The sequence below is a fragment of the Hemitrygon akajei genome, chromosome 11 (assembly GCF_048418815.1).
Source record: "Hemitrygon akajei chromosome 11, sHemAka1.3, whole genome shotgun sequence".
In the NCBI taxonomy this organism is placed as follows: domain Eukaryota; kingdom Metazoa; phylum Chordata; class Chondrichthyes; order Myliobatiformes; family Dasyatidae; genus Hemitrygon; species Hemitrygon akajei.
The window spans coordinates 99,832,450-99,853,937 of NC_133134.1; the positions used below are offsets into that span (position 1 = coordinate 99,832,450).

Sequence of the window (21,488 nt, forward strand, 5' to 3'; positions counted from 1 at the left end):
ATATATTGGCATTGATTGATGGTTGGTTAACGGAAATAGAACGTACTTAATTTAAGGTGACAAATTTATAACCAATGTTCAAGGTACAAAGTAAATAAAATGTACTGTAACGCGGAAAAAAATTAACGACATGCACATCGATCAATAAGTGGTAATGACATTTTAAATGACCAAATTCTGTAAGATGTTGATATGCAAGGGGTCCCAGGAGTTAATTGAACACAGGACACTGAAATTTATAGTGCAAGTATAAGAGTCTGCCGGATTTTGTTGCAAAGGTTTGATTAAAAGTTTAGAGTTAGGACTAAGGAAATGTCTAAGGTCTTTAGAAGAATTGTTTGTTCGTTCACAAGTCTTACAGAATGATTGTTTTAGGCCTGACGGGTTTGAGTTAATGATTTTCTTAATGAAGGTACCTGGAACCACAGCCGCGTTTTCAAAATAGGGTCGACAATTGAGGACTGAGCCGACAGAAAATTTCCTCAACGAGACCGTAATAAATCTCAATTTTTTTCTACAGGTATAGATCTGGAGACTTAGTGTCTGCTCATAGTTGTGACCGAATGGGTCGATTTTTTTTTATTTTAGATGCAAAGGCGGGTGTGGGATAAATATAGAAATACTACACTGTGTTGCCAAGCCAACCAGGTTCTTATTAGAAGGGAATAGGGATGTAGAGTACAGTGTTGCAGTTACAAAAGAAGTGCAGAGCACGTTGAAAAATAACGTACAGGGGCCACACGGCCGAGAGAAACAAAGGAATGTGGTATAACACCTCCAGTTTCTTGTCTGATTCGCACAGCGCTTTCCACACGCGTGTTCAGCGTCATGCATCGCATAGCAACCTTTGCAGTAGAACACACTTACTGACGTTTAAACTGTAAAACCTGTAGCGCGAACTGCACGGAACTTAGCACACAGTTGCTTCAAACGCGTGACTTAATTTCGGCAACTGACCGATGTTTCGATTCTCTTCCGAGCCTACGGATATCTCAGCAAACACTGAATGCGCAATTTGCCGTGACCGCTGCAACGAGGTTTATAAGGGTCTCCGTCCTGATCTTTCTCCTTCCAAGTTAGTCTTCGTTGATTCGAAACTGGGGCGCAATTCTGGCTCCACATCTTTCAGGTGATTGCTTTTAAACAATGGTTACCAACCTTAGTTATGCCAGGACACCAACCTGTAAATGAGGGGTTTCTAGACCCAAGGTTAAGATCCACCACCTTCGGGGAATATCGATTCATGAGAAATTATTCATGGACAGCAAAGTTCACCTTGGCCAGACCCGTAGGCCGCTGGCATGATACATGTCCCAAACACAGGTGGGACACGCATATATAAAGTCGCAGACATCTTGAAACATATATTGCCAATAAATTGTTTCTTTGTAATTTGTTGGGACGGTTGAATTCCCGGATGTCCAGCCAGATGGGAGGAGTGACCACGTTCCAACACTTTCGGACGCACCGCAGCAGGGACAAGCAGCCGGTTGGGAGGTCCTGCACCGGGTCTTGGGTCCGACTGTTGGACGGCCGTCACCTCTGCCTCTATTTCCCTGATCACCGGAAGAGCAATGCATAAGTGAGGAAGAATGGCATTGTCCTCAGATCCGTCAAACTGCCGGGACAGTAGGTGAGGATGAAACTAAACCGCGTGAAGAAGAGACCCCACCGGCCGTGACGAGAGTTAAGTCTCTTTACATCCTGAATGGAGCAGAGGTTCTTCTGATCTGTCCAGAGCAAGAACTGATGCTCTGTCCTCTCCAGACAGTGTCGCCATTCCTCCTGGGCCCCCTTGACAGCAAGAAGTTCCCGGTTTCCGTAGTTCCGGAGCCAAACGACAGTAACAAAAGGCACAAGGCACGAAGGTGCAGCTGGCTATCGGCAGAAGAGCGCTGAGAGAGGACAGCTCCACTGCCGACATCGAATGCATTGTTTTCGAGTATGAATGGCTGTAATGTGTCTGAATGTTGCGGTAGCGGGACAGTGGGGAATGGAGATAAGTACCATCACTATCAAATAATTATTAGCTTACACGTGCATTTTCAAGGAGTGCAATTGCTGTATCTGCGGTGCTGCCGAATCCGTGGTTGTGACACAGGTAAAACTGTCCCCAAAATACATCGTCAAGCAGTGCTATCGCAGGAAAGCAGAATCCACCATCAAGGACCGCACCAGTCCGGACAGGCTTTCTTCTTACTGCTGCAAGAAAGAGATACAGGAGCCTCAGATCCTACACCGGCAAGTTTATGAACAGTTACAGTATTAATCTTAAATTATTAGGCTCCTGAATCCCAACATGAATTGATTCCACAATCTCAGGGATCGCTTTCAACGACTTCAACAACTCCGTTTGTGAGTTATATGAATGTACGTATGTATCTGTCAATCAATCAATCAATCTATCTATCTATCTATCTATCTATCTATCTATCTATCTATCTATCTATCTATCTATCTATCTATCTATCTATCTATCTATCTATCTATCTATCTATCTATCTATCTATCTATCTATCTATCTATCTTTCCTTCTTTCTATTGTTACGTATTCAGGCAACAATAAATATATATGAGTTAGGCAAAGGGTTTTTATAACAAATAACACGTTTATTAAACACTGAAAACAAACCCCCCAAAAGTAAACAAACTCAAACGTAACCGGAAAACAGCTGCTGTACGACAGCTTAAACAGCTCTTAAAGCGATGCAGCAAAAACAGTTCTTACAGCGATGTTGAAAAAAAAACAGTTCTTTAAAGCGGTATGCCGAAAGTTCAAAAGCTCACAGTCCATTTTAAAAGGAGAGACTTTTTAAGGCGATTCAAATTCTCTTCCACGTCGTTGTCCTTCGATCCCCGGCGTCGAACTCTTCCCACGTAGAATTTTTATAAAACGTAACGGTTTAAAGGCACTGACCTTTCCTTCCACACTATTCTCAAATCCTTTCTGGTCATCCCAGGGATTAACAGCAAGAATAGTCAACGGAATCCTTCCGAATGAGGATCAAATAAGGTCGAAACCAATCCACTATCGAAAATCGATTCTCCTCGATCTTTATCTTCCAAATTCTTATCTTCACTCTCCACCAGCAAAGAAACTGCTGGCAATGACCTTTTAAACTTTAGGCATTATATAAAACTTCATTTTTCCAACTAAACTGCGTCATCACATTAAATCACGCAGTGGCATGAAGTCAGCTTGGCAAATCCAGCCACGAACTGCCCCTCCACACAGGGTGGGGTCTTCCTTTTATAACCTGTAAAAAAAACTGTCACATGACCTCTACTGGCGGGAAAATGACGTCACTCCACCATCACAAGACCACTACCTCAAGTCCAGTATAACTTCAACCCCAGTCATGTGACAAGGGTACCACTGTCACGTGTCACGGGTACGTAACACCTCCCTCCAAAAAAAACATTTTTGGTCTGACAAGAACAAAAATTTTAACAATTACTTACAAGAAAAACAAATGTATAAATTATATAACATACACAATATACAATACAGTAGGAGTGTTACAATCAGAAAAAAACTAACCACTCCAAAAAAAATTACATTGTACATTCAACATCGAGATAGACAATCAGCAACCACATGATCCTTACCTTTAATATGAGGTATCACAATATTGTACTCTTGTAACATCAAACTCCAATTTAATAATCTTCTGTTTTTGTTTTTCATCTTACTCAGAAAAACTACCGGATTATGATCAGTGTAAACAATAAGTGGTTTTTGAGTTGTACCAACATATACCTCAAAATATTCTAAAGCTAAAACAAGAAATAACAATTCTTTCTCTATTGTCGAATAGTTTCTTTGATTCTTATTAAATTTCTTAGAAAAGCAAGCCACTGGATGATCAACCTCATCACCCTCATTCCTTTGCATTAATACTGCTCCCGCAGCCTCATCACTAGCATCTACAGCTAATGAAAAAGGTTTTTCAAAGTCAGGTGCCTTAAGCACAGGTTGTTGACATATCATTGTTTTCAATTTTTCAAATGCTTCTTGACAAGGCACTGCCCACAGAAACTTCACATTCTTCTGCAGAAGATTAGTTAATGGAAGGGCAACATTAGCAAAATTCTTACAAAATTTTCGATAATATCCTACCATTCCCAAAAATCTTCTAAGAGTTTTTCCCCCGTTGGAGTGGGAATCTCTAAAATTGCCTGAACCTTTGCCTGAACAGGAGCTAGCTTACCTTGACTTACAACATAACCAAGGTAAGTCACAGTGGCATGTCCAAATTCACTCTTAGCTAAATTAATAGTTAAGTTAGCTTTTGAAAGCCTTTCAAACAATTTCTCCACCGCAATTATGTGTGCTTCCCAAGTATCATTTCCTGTCACTAAATCATCAATATAAGCATCAGTATCTTTCAATCCCTGAATCACAGAGTTAACCATCCTCTGTAAAGTACCTGGGGCATTCTTCATCCCAAATGGAAGAACATTATACTCATATAACCCAGATGGAGTTACAAATGCAGAAATCTCTCTACCTCTGTCCGTTAATGGAACACACCAATACCCTTTCAATAAATCAATCTTTGTAAGGAACTTTGCTTTTCCGACTTTATCTATACAATCATCTACTCTAGGAAATGGATATGCATCTGTTTTCGTTACAGCATTCACCTTCCTATAGTCCGTACAAAACCTAATACTACCATCTGGTTTTGGCACCATAACACATGGCGAACTCCAATTCGAGTTAGAATATCTAATATCATTCTCTAACATGTATTCAATTTCTTTCTCAGCAAGTTCACATTTTTCCATGTTCATCCTATATGGATGTTGTTTAATAGGTTTGGCATCTCCAACATCTACATCGTGTGAAGCTATAGTAGTCCTTCTCGGAACATCTGGAAACAAATCCTTATATTTAAAAATTAATTCCTTCATCTGTTGTTTCTGCTCTAGCTGTAAATGTGCTAATTTCTCATCCATATTTTCCAGAATGGTCGAATTAGGTAACCTAACAGAAACAATGTTGGATTTAGAATGAATGTCAGATGAATCATCTATCATGTTCCCAGTTAAATCAAACTCATTCTCACTAACCACAACAGTCACAGTATCAGATTGTTTCTCAAAATATGGTTTAATCATATTTATGTGGCAAAGTTGTGTTGACCTTCTACGATCTGGAGTTTTTATTACGTAATCCACATCATTGATTCTAGACACAATTTCATAAGGACCATGGAATCTAGCTTGTAAAGGATTTGTCTGCACTGGGAAAAGAACCAACACCTTATCTCCAGGCTTAAACATCCTCATTCTAGCTTCTTTATCATACCAAGTTTTCATTTTCTCCTGAGCCAACTTTAAATTTTCCTTGGCTAAGCTACAAGCTTTATGTAACCTGTCTTTAAATTTCAAAACATAGTCCAACAAATTAGTGTGCACTTCCTTACTAATCCACTATTCCTTCAATAAAGCTAAAGGTCCTCTAACTCTATGCCCAAACACAAGTTCAAATGGACTAAAACCTAAAGATCCTGTACCGATTCCCTTACTGCAAATAAAAGTAAGTTAATACCCTCATCCCAGTCACTTTCATTTTCCACACAATATGTCCTAATCATATTCTTGAGGGTAGAATGAAACCTCTCCAAGGCACCTTGCGATTCTGGATGGTATGCAGACGAAGTGATTTGCTTAGCTCCCAATTTATAAACTATCTGTTGAAACAATCCAGACATAAAATTACTGCCTTGATCAGTTTGTATTTCCTTAGACAATCCAAAATAAGTAAAGAATTTTATAAGAGCCTTTGTCACAGTTTTAGCTTTTATATTCCTAAGTGGTACTGCCTCTGGAAACCTAGACGAAGTATACATGATAGTCAACAAATACTGATAACCAGTTTTTGTCTTTGGTAATGGACCAACACAATCTACAATAACTTTAGAAAACGGTTCACCAAATGCTGGAATAGGTTGTAATGGAGCTACTGGTGTAACCTGATTTGGTTTACCCACAATTTGACAAGTATGGCACGTCTTACAAAACATCGCCACATCTTTTCTTCGACCAGGCCAGTAAAAATGTTTTAAAATCTTGTCCACAGTTTTCCTTACCCCTTGATGTCCACCTAAAGGCACACTATGAGCTAAAGTCAAAATCTCATTTCAATAAACTTTAGGAACAACCACCTGATAAACAACATTCCATTCCTCACTTGCAGGAATTGTAGGCGACCTCCGCTTCCTCATCAACACTCCTTTTTCCAAGTAATATCCTACTGACACCTTCTCAATTTCACTACCTAGTAAAGCTTGTTCCCTTAATTTTATAATCTCAGGATCTCTATTCTGCTCTGCTATCATCTCCTTCCGAGACAGAGATAAATCTTCATAGTCAGACTTATTCCCAGAATCTTGTTCAAACAACGAAGGTAAGAAAGTCTCTGCCACATCCTCAAAACTCGAATCCTGAGTTGAACAGTCATGAGTAACAACCTCATTCTGAACATCAATCTTTTTAGCCATAGCTCTAGTCACAACACAGGAAGAATCTGTGTTAGAATTCATCTCTGGTTCCTCTGACTCCATTGTCAAATGTACTTCAGGAAAAACTTGTCCACCTGCCAAGTCATTACCTAACAATAAAGAAATACCCTTCACAGGTAAGCTATGCTGTAATCCGACTTTAACAAATCCTGTAACTAACCCTGACTTTAAATTTACTTTATGTAAATGTACAGGCATAAAATCACTCCCAGCACCTCTTACGTAATTTACCTCACCAGTATCACTCTCTTCATTAAACCTCAACACACTGTCTAACATCAGTGATTGAGAAGCTCCAGTATCCCTAAGGATTTTTATTGGCACCAGAGTAGATCCTTCTGTCAAGGATACAAACCCTTCAGTTATAAAATGATCATATCCCTTTCTAACTTGGTCAGACTCTAACAAATGAGGCTTTGTGTTTACCAAATCCTGTAACTTTACAGGTGCTTCAGTATGTTGCACGCAAGCATCTGGAACTGCTTCCTTCTCTTTCTTTTTCAATTTGAAACAGTTAGCTATTACATGGCCAGGCTTCTTACAATAGTTACAAATAAGACCAAACTGTCTTTCCTTCACAGGTTTTCCTTCCTCCTTACCTTTCTCATTAACCTCTGTTTTAATTTCTGATTTACCTTGAGCCTCCATATTATTTTTCCTCTTAAAAATTCTATCCTGAGGAAATTTATTCTTATGGATTAAAACATACTCATCAGCTAATCTAGCACAGTCCTGCAATTTATCAGTATCCCTCTCATTTAAGTAGGTCCTTACTTCAACAGGAATGCTTCTTTTAAACTCCTCCATTAAAATCAGCTCTTTCAATGTATCATAGTCCCCATTTACATTTTTAGAAGAAAGCCATCTCTCAAAACACATAGCTTTATCATAGGCCAATTCCACATAAGTATTTTCCACAGACTTTTTCAAAGTTCTGAATCTTTCCCTATATGCTTCTGGGACTAATTCGTACGTTTTGAGAATATGCATTTTCACAATATCATAATCTAATGCTTGCGCAGCAGTTAAAGCTGTGTAAACTTGTTGTGCTTTACCTTTAATTACACTCTGTAACAACACTGACCATTTATCTCTCGGCCACTCTGACATCCGAGCAATAGTTTCAAAATGTTGAAAATATCTTTCCACTTCTGTTTCACTAAATGGAGGGAGCAATTTAATTTCTTGACTAGCAACAAACGGTTTTCTAGAACCAGAAGACTGTTTCCCAGACCTTAATTTCTCCATTGCATATTCAAACTCTCTCTTCTTCTGTTCAGCCTCTAATTTACAACGCTGTAACATCATTTGTTCGATTTGCAACTGCATTTCCAAATTACTTATTGGAAACGATTCTAAAATCGAATCATCAAAAACACCCGAATCCACATAGTGTGACGCGATTTTTCTCTGTATAACCGCTTTTGATATAGTCTTCAAAATACCTTTAAGTTGCAATCTACGAGCTATCTCAGATACATCTGTTTTTTTCGCCTTCGCTAACAAATCCGCGTCGGGCGAATCCAGAAACTCATCAATATTCATCGTTGCCGAATACCACTCACAAGCCAATCAAACAAAAGAATAGAGTATTCCCCGTTACCAAAACACCGACTCAAAAGTTAACAAGCATTTAAACTCAAACGATCCAATCCGGACGCAGCCCCCATATTTATGTTACGTATTCAGGCTACAATAAATATATATGAGTTAGGCAAAGGGTTTTTATAACAAATAACACGTTTATTAAACACTGAAAACAAACCCCCCAAAAGTAAACAAACTCAAACGTAACCGGAAAACAGCTGCTGTGCGACAGCTTAAACAGTTCTTAAAGCGATGCAGCAAAAACAGTTCTTACAGCGATGTTAAAAAAAACAGTTCTTTAAAGCGGTATGCCGAAAGTTCAAAAGCTCACAGTTCATTTTACAAGGAGAGACTTTTTAAGGCGATTCAAATTCTCTTCCACGTCGTTGTCCTTCGATCCCCGGCGTCGAACTCTTCCCACGTCGAATTTTTATAAAACGTAACGGTTTAAAGGCACTGACCTTTCCTTCCACACTATTCTCAAATCCTTTCTGGTCATCCCAGGGATTAACAGCAAGAATTGTCAACGGAATCCTTCCGAATGAGGATCAAATAAGGTCGAAACCAATCCACCGTCGAAAATCGATTCTCCTCGATCTTTATCTTCCAAATTCTTATCTTCACTCTCCACCAGCAAAGAAACTGCTGGCAATGACCTTTTAAACTTTAGGCATTATATAAAACTTCATTTTTCCAACTAAACTGCGTCATCACATTAAATCACGCAGTGGCATGAAGTCAGCTTGGCAAATCCAGCCACGAATTGCCCCTCCCCACAGGGTGGGTTCTTCGTTTCATAACCTGTAAAAAAAACTGTCACATGACCTCTACTGGCGGGAAAATGACGTCACTCCACCATCACAAGACCATTACGTCAAGTCCAGTATAACTTCAACCCCAGTCACGTGACAAGGGTACCACTGTCACGTGTCACGGGTACGTAACACTATCTATCTATCTATCTATATATTTATTTATGTATGTATCTATCTATGTATCTATCTATCTATCGATCGATCTCATTGGATGGCAAAATTTGTTGTCTTTTGTACATTGGTTGCTTATCCGTCTTAGTTTCTGTGCAGTCTTATATTGGTTCTATTATGTTTCTTTTATTTACTATGATGAAAATGAATCTCAGGGTAATATACAGTGACATATAGGTTGTATAGGTTTAATAGGATTATGGGTTGTAGTCCCAGTTCTGCAACGACTTTCCGGGCCGTGTTGTTCATCCTGGATTAATTTTTCCACAACAAACAAGCAGGCAGAAAAAAAAGACATCGTGGACACTACCCACCCAGAGATCAGCCCTTTCAAAAAGCTCCTGGAAATGCCACATGACAATTAAAACAAAAAGCTCACACCATCTTAAAAGTTCCCCCTCCAGGTATTTAATCTACTGAACAATTCTAATTAGCTCGCCCCTCTATCTGTTAACGCCATCACTACACTGCGCTGCAGCCCCTTGATCATCTTCGCATAAAGCAGTTGGTAATTTCCATTGAACCTTGTTTCTTTCTAAAATACATCTCCTTTCATTTACAATTCACCTGCCATTTCTTTGCCCACTTTCCGTTGATCTTGATCTTGTTGCATCCCTGGACAGCGTTCTTCATTCTCTTTCACACTGACAATATTAGTGTCATTCGTATATTTACTAGCTATGCCACCTACCTTGTCATCCAAACTATTAAGGTGACAAAGAGCAGTAGGCCCAGAACTGACCCCCGCTGCATACCACTGGTCATTGTTCTCCAGTCTCAATAACAGCCCTTCCTAACTCCTTCCACCAAGTCAATTTTGCATCCAGTTGACCATATCATTCTGTACCCTTTATGATTTCACCTACCAAATCAGCCCACCTTGCAACAAATACGGAATGATCAAGACATTAATAATGAATATAGTGATTGAATTCATTTGCAGAGAACTTAAGGACCAATATAACTGAGGAGCTTTAAATGCTTAATAAAAATTCCAGACCAGGTGAAATGAAAGCAATTGCTTTGACAGTCGTAATGTCGAATAATATCAGACCAGGGCTCCGATGAGACGTAATGATGCTACCACGTACTGCGATATTCCATTATTGCTACTTCAGGATCTTTTGCACTACCTGAGTTGCACTACTAACGAATTAGAATCAAAATCGGGTTTAGTGTCAAAGCAGGCAATTTTTTTGTTTCGCGGCAGCATTAACTGCAACACATAAAAACACGTTAAATTACAATAAATATATTTTAAATTCAATTAATTAAGTCGTGGAAAAACAGAGCAAAAATAGTGAGGTAGTGTTTTTGAGTCGGTTCATTGTCAGAAATCTGACGCTGGTGGGGATTAAATTGGTCGTAAAAGGTTGAGTGTGTAATATTTGGCTGTTGTATCTCCTCCCTGATTTTAGCATTTACACGACCTACAATGCATTTGTCAGTTATTTATACTCTTGTTTACTCGACCTTTAAAATTCTTTGCCCCTTCATGGCCCTTTCAGTGCTTATTTTTATAATCACTGTACAAGTTGATGTTCCAACCATATTTGTTATTTATTGTGTCGAACTACACCCGGATTGTCTACTTCACAGTATCTACAACTTCATTCACACCTCTTGGAAACACCAAGGCCATCATCCCGTATGAATATAAGGAGATACCTTTAGTACAGAGACGAGAAGGACTTTATTTATACAGAGAGTGGACGTCAATAGGGGTTCTTAATTAGTAAGGGCGTCAAAGGTTACGGGGAGAAGGCAGGAAAATAGGTTTGAGAAGGATAATAAATTAACCATGGTGGGATGGTGAAGGAGACTTAATGGGCCAAATGGCCCAATGCTGCTCCGACGTTTTGTGGTCTTAAGTTGTTATCTTTATTTCTTCACCTCGTTTACCGCTGAAGCAAATCAGAATTTAGTAGTACTGCGGAGAAGGTTGGTGGGGTGATCGGGCTCACCCGGCCCCGTGACGTTCTGGCGATGCTCTCTGTTTTCTCTCGCAGTCTTCCAACGCTAATTTAATTCTTAACCTGGACTCGATAGCGAGAGGGCAGGAGGAAGAGAGGATTTCGCCATCCAGATATGATATGCAGTATATTTCGAGAAAGGTTGTCAGTGACAGTTCCAGCCGCATGGTCGTGATTTTCAGTGGCCTCCCGGGAGTCATGGCCATGAAAGTATCAATCCGCTACAGACAGGATGTGCGTCTTTCCCGGTGTCTCTGAACTTACGTGAGTTAAACAGATCTAAGCATTTTCAAACATACCCAGTTGAGAAACTAACTGTCCTGCCCTATATACTAGCTCCCGAGAGCATCATCTCGCGGAATCGCTGAAGCAATTTCTTCGACGAATTTGCAAACCTTATTCCAAGAGGAATATTCAGTCATATTTTCCAGTCTTGGTTTACAATGCATGCTTTATAAAAATTCTGATTTATCATTTTTGTTTTTCTTATACAGATCCATTCAATTTTACTTTATATCTATGTAGAAAAATTCGGCTTGTAAATTCAAGAGTTCTAAGAACGTTTCAGGAAGAGGTTGTTTTCCTCTGCCGTCAGATATCTGAAAGGACAGTGAACCCATCAGGCCACCTCAGTATTTTCCCTCTATTTTACACTACTTATTTAATTTATTTTTCTATCTACTTCCTATTATAATTTATATATTTTTATTATATATTATAATTTTCTGCTGCTGCAGAAGCACATCTGGCAATTTTGTTACACCTGATTCTGGTTCTGAGTTTCTTTTTTAAGACTGTGCTAATTCAGACCCTTACCACATTGCTTGAATTGACAAAGAAAGTTCTGAGTTGCGGAGATGGAGGGGGCCCCACAAGGAAGAGCGGTGCTGTGGGAGAGGAGAGGCTAGAGGGGAATAGGCGAGAGCACGGAGGGTGCTTCAAACCGTGATTATTAACGGATGCCTCTTCAGAAGGCACGGAATGAGTGAAATGCTTACACAGTGAAAACGCATTATGTAAGAAACTCAGTTTAATTACAATTGTTAGATGCCCTGCTTTAGACCTACAAATATTTTTCATAATTATTGTAAGTGTGAGTTGATTTAGTTCAAGTTCAAATTCTATTTAGTGTCATTTAAACTTATACGTGTATTCAGCTAAACGAAAATACATTCCTCCAAATCAAGCTGCGTCTCAACACAATACATATAACTCACACACGACACATGAAGTAATATTTCCACAAATAAAGTAAATTCCAGCAGATTAATATTTAGCCGATCTTCTCTTCATTAGTGATTCCCAAAATGCTTCGTGATGTTGATTTCCCTTCAGCCGAAATTCGGTGTGGTGTTGCTGATAAGACGAGGGTATCAAGTCTGAGTCAGAAGATGGAGGAATGGGAAAATCCGTAGATGTTGAGAAGGATTCTCCAGGTGGAACTAAGTCACACGATGGCCGTCAGGATGTTCCATCGAACTGCTCCGTCTATCCCTTGGTTCCCTTAATTTTCACAGTTCATAAAAAATGTTCAGCAGCAGATTTTGAAGAACCAATTATTCCGACATTATTTGCCGTTTGCGCTAGATGATTTTACATTTTTGTTTCCAGCCTCTGAATACATAGCATTCCATTACGTCACTTCAGAAACTCTGACTCTGCCTCTCCCGATTAGAGGGTCCCTAACTACCGGCAAATTGTTTCCAATCGCTACTAATATTTTGAAAAGCTATTAAATATTTCATTAATATTCTAACTGCGGAGATAATTTCCAAAAGTTCAAGGGGACACGAGAGTATCCAGTTTGAGGAATGCTTCACGGAAAGCGAACAAGGTATTATTTAGTCAGATTGCACTTGGAGTATTGTGAGCAGCTTTGGGCACCTTATCAAGGAAATAATGAGTTGGCATTGGAGAAAATCCAGAGAATGTTGACGAGAATGTTTCTAGGAATGAAACGGTTACCACATGAGGTTCGTTTGATGGCTGCACTTCTGTAGAATAAAGGGTATCTCAGTGAAACATGTTCAATAATTAAAGGTTAGGCAAGAGTGGATGTGGAGGAAAGAATATTTCCTATAAGGGGCGGGGGGGGGGCGGGGAATCTAGGACCAAATGCACAGCCTCTGAATTGAAGGCCTTTAGAAGCGGGATGAGTAAATATTTATTTATTCAGGGGGTGGTGAATCTGTGGAATTAATTACCACAACAGTTGTGAAGGCCAAATTATGTGTTCATTTGAAAACGGGGTTTGATAGGTTCCTGATTAGTAAGGGTGTCAAATGAAGGCAGAAGAATGGCGTTGAGAGGGATAATTAATGGGCAGTGCAGGATAAACGGAGCAAACCCGGTGGTCCAGATGGTTTAATCTGTTCCTATGCCATGTGGTCATATTTTTATGGTCTAAAACCACGTTGTATTACCTAAACGGCCAAAGATGGCTTCATCAGATGTGGGCGCACAACTTCTCCAAATGGGAGAAGTTCGGGAGGTTGCCAAGTAGAGATTTCTACAGCTCAGGATTCAAGAGTCAACGTTTTTTTTTTATTGCCATTCGTCAGCACACTACTTTATAAATAGAACAAAATTATTATTGCTTCAGAACCGACGCAGCATAAAAAAGCATAATAAACATAATAAAGACAATGCAAACGCAAAGAAGCGCAATAAATAAAGGCAATCCTATAAAACGCAACATATAATAACTGATTAAGCTGCAGCGTAATTTATATCCACAAATGGAATAACTCCGAAAATGATCATTAATTAATGCGATTCAGTACGTTTTAATCATATTGCAACATATATAATTCATACAAAGGAAAAATCAAAATTGTAACACCGAGCGAAGTTTAGAGATGAGACTGAATGCAAAGTATGCAAGAAGCCCCTGTTCTGTACTTAAGGCTTACAATATGCCTGAATTGCGATATCGATGCTCGTCCAGCACTTTATTTACATAATGAACAAGCACATAGAAATCTTGTTTAAATCCGGAGCATCAGGTCTTGAGTCGCTCAGAGGGTTTCAGTGTGACCTCATGTTCGGTACACTTCTCCGTAATTCGCCGAAGTAGAAACCAAACAGATTTTCATCTGCGAGCAGAGGAGGATGCAGCGAAGTCGAGTGAAGCATAAAGGATCGGCTCTCGTGACTGGAATGTACCAAACATTGACAATTAAAACTTATCGCAAAGCATGATCTACCATTCTTCAACAGAGTTACCACTGTGCCGACCTTACCCTATGAGACACCTCCTTAAATAACTCCAGCTGATTAATCAAATATGACTTCTGTATCATAGTTCCCTGCTGACTCCTTTCTTACCCATCATTTTAGTACCCAATCCCAAACACCAAGTTTGTGAATCTTAGAACGGCGTTCAAACAGCGTCCGTACCTGAGCCGCACTGCCGTGTCCCTGGCGCGTTGCGGATTGACGTCTCCCTGTGTATTGAAAAAATGTGAATTAGAACTATAATCTGGCCAATTTACAATAAGTTTCAGAAATGTCTTGTATGTCAGAAATCCCAAATATTACAACAGTCTCCAATATACCAGCAGTCGGTCTTCGGTAATAGTTTCTAATAAATTCCATTCACCAATGGCTCTCAGATGCGTTATAACTTTCTTATTCATTCCCCAATATGACAATGACCCCAACATGAGAATAGTTCCTAAATACGCACACCGCCTCGTCATGGAATCATATACACTAATGAAAGCGTAATAATTTAAGGATTCCCAAGTTCGTAAAGCCTACAGGGGGCTTAGATGGGGCATAATTCCTTCAATGTATTCAGGAGGAGATATTGAAACATGATAAGAGCATAAAATATAGGAGCATAATTAGACCGTTCAGCCCATCAGGTCTGCCCCGCCATTCCATTATGGCTGATCCCGGATTCCACTCAACCCCATACAGCTTCCTGCTTGCCATAACCTGCCATACCATGACAAATCGGGAGATGATCAGCTTTGCTTTAAAAATAGCCACGGTATTGATCTCCACAACTGTCTACGGCAGAGCATTCCACAGATTCACTAAAAACTCCTCCTTACCATTGTTCTAAAGAGTCGCCCCTCAATGTTCAGGCTATGCCCTCGAGTTCTGGACACCGCCACAATAGGAAACATCCTCTCCATCTTCACCTTATCAAGCCCTTTCAACTGTTTTAGATTTCAATGAGACCCGCTCCCCACCGCATTCTTCTAAATTCCGGTGAGTACAGGGCCAAAGCTGCCAAACGCTCCTCTTATGTTAACCACTTCATTCTCGAATCATCCTCATGAACCTCCTCCAGATTCTACTTGGTTTCTTCAATGCATCCACGAAGAGATATTGATACATTACGTAGCAAATCCAAATCGTACCGAGTTTGGGAATGCAATAATTGATTGTTTTAAGATAGGAATGGCTGCGGGTAACTTCGGCAAATAGCTTGTTTCAGTATAACAGTAAGGAAATAAAGCTGCATCGATATAAAACTTCAGTCAGACCGCAAGTGGAATATTGAGTGCATATCTGGATGTCCCATTACAGAAAAAAACTGTGCAGGACGCGCAGAGAGATGCACAATGATACTCGCCGGGTGGGTAGTATGATGTTTAAGTAAAGGTTGGGCATACATTGGTTGTTGTTCAGAAAAATATCAAAATACAATGAAATGCCAGCAAATTCAAGACGATAAATGCAGAAAAAGTCAAGAGAAGCCAGAAACAATCCAATTCAACATACTAAAGGATCCTGCAGCAGTTTAACTCGATTCGGTTGCTTACACATTCAAAATCAAGTGGCAAGCATTATTCACTAAAATCTTGCTCTCTAGTGCACACCTATGAAAAACACTACATTTTACCATAAATACAAGCCTTATGCATCCTACAGCCAATGACCTGTAAATGTTATTATGACAGATCCATTAGTACTGATAGGATAATCCAACTTACTCAATAGATATAGCCACACATAACATAAAGAATTCAATAAGTGAAAACCACCAGATACATGCTGAATGAAAAGAGGAAATTGTAAGCTTATGGAACCTGAACAGGGAATAAAGGCACCAGTTGTTCATACGACCAACCTCCACCTACATTAATGGTTTCGTGTAATCCTGATCGGCATTTCCTGGTTTGGTGGTTGGGGGGGGGGGGGGTGGCAGAATCAAGTGCTACACCTTGATCAAGGGTGACATGGAAGCTAGAGTAGGGAAAGAGCCCTTTAATCCTGCTTTGTTCGAGCCCATGTCCACTCCTAGAGCAAAAGTAAAAATATCATAACGGCATTGAACACTTCCGGTATACCCATATTTAACGTATTCATTTGGAATAATTACTCGGTCCGCAACCGATCTGGAAAAGCTACAAAAATAAGAACGGAAACCGCAAATTTTAGAAAACACTGTATGTACTTGAACACACTACCTTCGACAGAGGAGGAAGAGAAACAACAGATATAGAAATTTACACAACAGTTAGATAAAACTTATAAGGATATATTTTCATCGATGGAAAGTGGATTCAGCACTCCAGTCTTGTACAAGCAAAAGTACAAACCACTACATTTCAATGACAAAAAATCCAGAAAATAGAGAAATTGTCAACATAGAAGAAAAAGTTAACTATCTGAAGAGCACGACACACCATGGAAGCCGTCCTATGATCGGAGCAGACCAGATGTCGACAAGAAGCGTCGAATACCTGGCTAGGAGTTGAAGACCACTTCACAGAAACAAGGGTGTCTTGTTGCAATGTAGGACCAGGTGGGTAACACAAGAAAACACAATAATATGAACAATTCAGAACGATAAACGCAGAACATGCCAAGAGAAACCAGGAATATTCCAACACGTTACAGGATCCTGCGGCGATTTAACTCGGACTGACTACAGGCACAATCAACAACATCATTCACCAAAATCTTGCTCTGGAATCTAACTCATTAAAGATACTGTACCTAACCATAAATGCCAGTCTGATTCAGTTTTAGAGTCAGCGAGCTGCAAATTTTATTATGAGCGAACAAGGAAAAAAACATCTGCAGTGCTAGATATCAAAATAATACACACAAGATGCTGATGAAGGGTCTCGGCCCGTAACATCGACGGCTTACTCTTTTCCATAGATGCTGTCTGGCCTGCCTAGCTCCTCCAGCATTTTGCGTGTCTCACCATGCTGTGATCGATGCTTTATTAATATAAAATCTATTATAAACGTCACGATATTATATTACAGGATAAAGAAGCGAGGAAAACGTACTTCATAGATAGAACCTTTCCAAACACAGAAAAATATCAATATGAAAAAATTAGATATATGCAAAATTAAAAGAGGAAAATAAAAGTCTGTGAAACAGAAACAGGGTATACATTCTCCCAATAGTAATTTCTACAACTCAGTAATCCCACAGTCACTACAAGAGAGAATTAAACAATTAAGGCTACATAGCAGTGTTTATATAAATCCTCAGACTCTGGCAATACTAAATACCTCCAAAATAGTACGAGTGTTCCTAACAACTGAGAAATCAGTGTGCTTGGCGATGTACACATCTCAGGTTTTACCAGCTGGAGCAAGGAAAAAATGTGACAGTAACAATAATATATACAAAATACACTGATAGCGGAAACACGTTTTTCAGGATTTCAAACACCCCGTCCATCAGATCCTTACCCTCCGGTACTTGAGTGCCATTTGCAACATTCCCTGCCTCAACTACCTTTTGCGTTCTCTATTCTAAACCCATTGGCTGCAATTATACAGAATTTCGAAAAAGGAACGGCGGTAACTGTTAATAGTTGTATGGATATGCCCAGGAAGAGCGAATCCTCACCTGATCTACGGTGTTTAGAGATCCAAATGAAAATGACGATAACTAGCAATCCAAGGAACCCAAGGAGGATCGCTGTGGGAAGACACCACCCTGGAGAAAAAGAATTGTTGCTTGGTGAAATCATAGCTTCCAAGAACATTTTATCCGGGCTTTCATTTGGTTGTAATGTGAATGATTCTAAGAAGGTATGCACTAATTCTAAACAACAAGAGCAAAAATGTAAACCAATTTCGTCCGAGTTGGTGCTGGATTCAGATTGTACAGGTAGTTACCATCCACATCAGTGATGTTCTAACACCTAAGGATACTATCAGTGGATGTTATTTTAATTATATATGAGCGGTGATTGATAGGTTCGTGGCCTAACACAGCCGGAGTCAATTTGAGAAAACTTAGCACATTTATTTATCAAAATAGTCCCCTCCTACATTTACAACTTTGTCCAGCGGTCGTGGAGCATAGAGATTTTGGATCTTCAGAAAATGTCCACAGATAGGGATTGATATGTTCGTGGCCTAATGTAGAAGGAGTTGAGTTATACAGCTCCCGTTGCATGCGTATGCAGTTCAACACTTTGAGTGATTATGCAGAAAGTTTGAAGTTAATCATTCAGCTCCTTCTTCCTTAGGACAGACGCTTATCAATCACACCTGATAAGTTATTAACTGATGCCTTATTAACTTCAAACTTTCTGCATAATCACTCAAAGTGTTGAACTGCAGATGCAGGTAACAAGAGCTGTACAACTCATCTCGTTCTACCATCGGCCACCAACTTCTCTATCACCCCTGCTGTGGACACTTACTGGAGGTCTAAGATCCATATGGTCCACGAACGCTGGACTAAGTGTGTAAATGTAGGAGGGGACTATGTTAAAAAATAAATGTGCTAGGTTTTCTAAAATTGACTCCTTCCACCTTAGGCCACATACTTATCAATCAACCCTCGTATGTTGCAATTCGAGCTCTGACCAACGCACCACAGCAAATTTCGAACATATGAAAATATATATGGAGAACAAAGTTGATCCTTAATCCTTAAACCATAATTGACGACCAGAAAATTATAGCAATGCGACCGAGAACGACTCGTCTATAAAGATCCTCAGATTGTTTCCCGCATTCCTATCAGTCATCTTGCCCTTTCCAATCAGTTTTACGATTTAACATCCCAACTTGAAAAGCAACGCTTGTCTTACATGGTGGCCCTGCCTATTTTCCGGATGTCGCTCCCAGCCGCACTGTGAGAACATCACGGGCATCAGAGAGCAAAAAAGGTTTGCCCCAGCGACTCAAAGGGCTCTAGAGTTGGGCAGCCAAAGATGGTGTTGCTGGAGATAAGCAGATCCTTATCATAATAGTTGTTAGTGAACCGTCGGTGTAGAAGACACAGGAGAACAATTAGACCGTTCGGCCCATTGAGTCTGTGCCGCCTTTCCACCACAGATGAATAAGTATCAATATTGTAAGAGCAAAACAACACCCTACCTTGATCTGGTTGAATGGTGAGATGGGAGACGCTCATAGTCCTCGTCTTTCCCGCACCCCCCAGTTGTGCGATGCAGGTGCAGAGCCCGCCGCTCCTCCAAGTTTCCCCTAGGACCATCACCTGACTTCTAACACTGTAGCTTTGATCTGGGTCAATCGTACCAGGATCGCTCAATCCTTCTGTGATCCGTCCGGATATGTTCCAGTAAATCAGAATGTGTTTGGAAGAAAGGCCGCCGACCAAACACACCAGGGGAACCGATCCGTTACTCTCAGACGGTGGGACAAATACCTGCATGTAGGTCCGATTGGTGGAGCTGTCTGGACAGAGAATCGGACACAGTTTACTGTAGTTTTAACCGAACTGCGTGGGTGATTATAATCCCACTGTCGTGTTCTCTTACCTCCAACAAGGAGTGTAGGTCCTTTCATAAGCGGCGGATAGCTATCCCTCTCAGCACAGTAGTACAAACCCGAATCGTTCACCTGGACATTACTGATTTCCAGCACTGATGTGCGATTTCCGGAGCCTTTTTTGAAAGTAGTCCTACAACCGTTCTGTTGGCAGTCCGTGGATTTGATCACTACCGGGGGTTCATCAGCACTGTGTTTGTACCAGAAAATATTGCTCTCGACCTCTAGTTGGTTCGTAAGTTCACAGGAGAGTTCAACCGTCTGTCCCACATCTGCAGTCTCTGCAGCCAGACTCGCAGGAAACGGTTCGCATTCTGCAACACCAATTATTATCAGCTAAATAAAATTATCCGGATTTGAACTAAGTAGAAAGTAAGCATATTGCCTGCAGTTTAAAAATGCGCTGTAATTTTCGGTTGCATTTATTGGCTAAAATTAATTTGTCAATCTATCCACAGATTACCTTAAATTAAGAGGGTTGCCGGCCATTTCAGGCATGTCTCGCTAAACATATTGTTTTAGGTTTGCAGTTACATAGGTGCAGAGCGCATCAATGCACCAGATGACCTTCACCAAAAGAAAAGGAGCGAGGCTCATAGAAACGGAATAAGAATTTATTAAATAGGTTTCGAATCAGCTTTAACGAGATTCTGGCTTTGTAATTTCGATTTATTTTATTCGCTGACGTTTATTTCCCCACCTGCACGGGATGTTTAAAGCACTGAAAAACAAACTTGCTACGGCACCTCTAACCGTTCCCAACCCCGACTCACTCACCGTAAATATGAAACATCTGAACGGTAACGAACAGGAATAAAAGCTTCATCAACATTTGGTCTCAGGCCGGTAGTCGGCTGGCGCTGCACTCGACTCCCAGGAGTCGGAGTGAGTTTAGTCGTGACTCTCTGCAGCCTCTCAGCTACTCGGTGACGAGCTTCGGAGGCGGTCCCGCTGCACCCAGATCGCGCCTTGCGCAGGTTACACTTGGTTACCGCGTCAGTGCGTCACCAGGACAAACGGCTATGGAGAATTCTTCAGAAAGACTTCCAAAGAGAACATGGTTTGAGCATGGTTTCTGGAATGTACACATCTGTATCTGTAACAAAACTAGAATTCACGTCCTCATGCCTAAATCCCCGCAGGAGTTGCAATGAGTCGACGGTGTTTAGTTACTGCAGCCCCTCATAAAGTTACTCATTGCTATACTGGGAGAATAAGTTCAGAACCAGACTCTGACAGATATGCCAGCCATGGTAATTCACGACTTGAAGGGAAACCTGCAGTGGCGTATCCCCGTCCCTGCTACACTTGAACTGCTTGGCCAGTGTATGGGAAGAGCTGTTGGAGCTATCTGGGTGAGTAACTCAGTGAAATCTGGTACGGGTACTTTGAAATGGGTAGCACAGACTTCCCGTGTTCGGAGCTGCAATATTAGAGGCCAACAGAGATCATTCCATTGAAATCGTGACCTGTGCTGAGGGAGAAATGGACTGCGATGTTGCAAATTGTTTCTCGCTTTGGGATTCGCAACCTCTGACCTGGACTTGAAGTCACCATATTCCTGCAGCGAAAAGCGTTTACAATGAATAGTGATTTCCATAGCATTGTGCAATGCTTCGGCATTATAAGAAATTTGTCGGACAGCAACTGGACTATTATGAGTAGCTTTAGGCACTT

General features: G+C 40.4%; 1 long non-coding RNA gene across 1 annotated transcript; it reads right to left on the reverse strand.

Moving 5' to 3' along the window:
- Nucleotides 1-13,883: 13,883 nt before the first annotated feature.
- On the reverse strand, nucleotides 13,884-18,005 carry LOC140735149 (uncharacterized). The gene is made up of 3 exons (XR_012100705.1): nucleotides 17,911-18,005; nucleotides 14,476-14,522; nucleotides 13,884-14,230 (listed from the first exon to the last, which is right to left on the reverse strand). It is a non-coding gene; the product is annotated as an uncharacterized lncRNA (long non-coding RNA).
- Nucleotides 18,006-21,488: the final 3,483 nt, after the last annotated feature.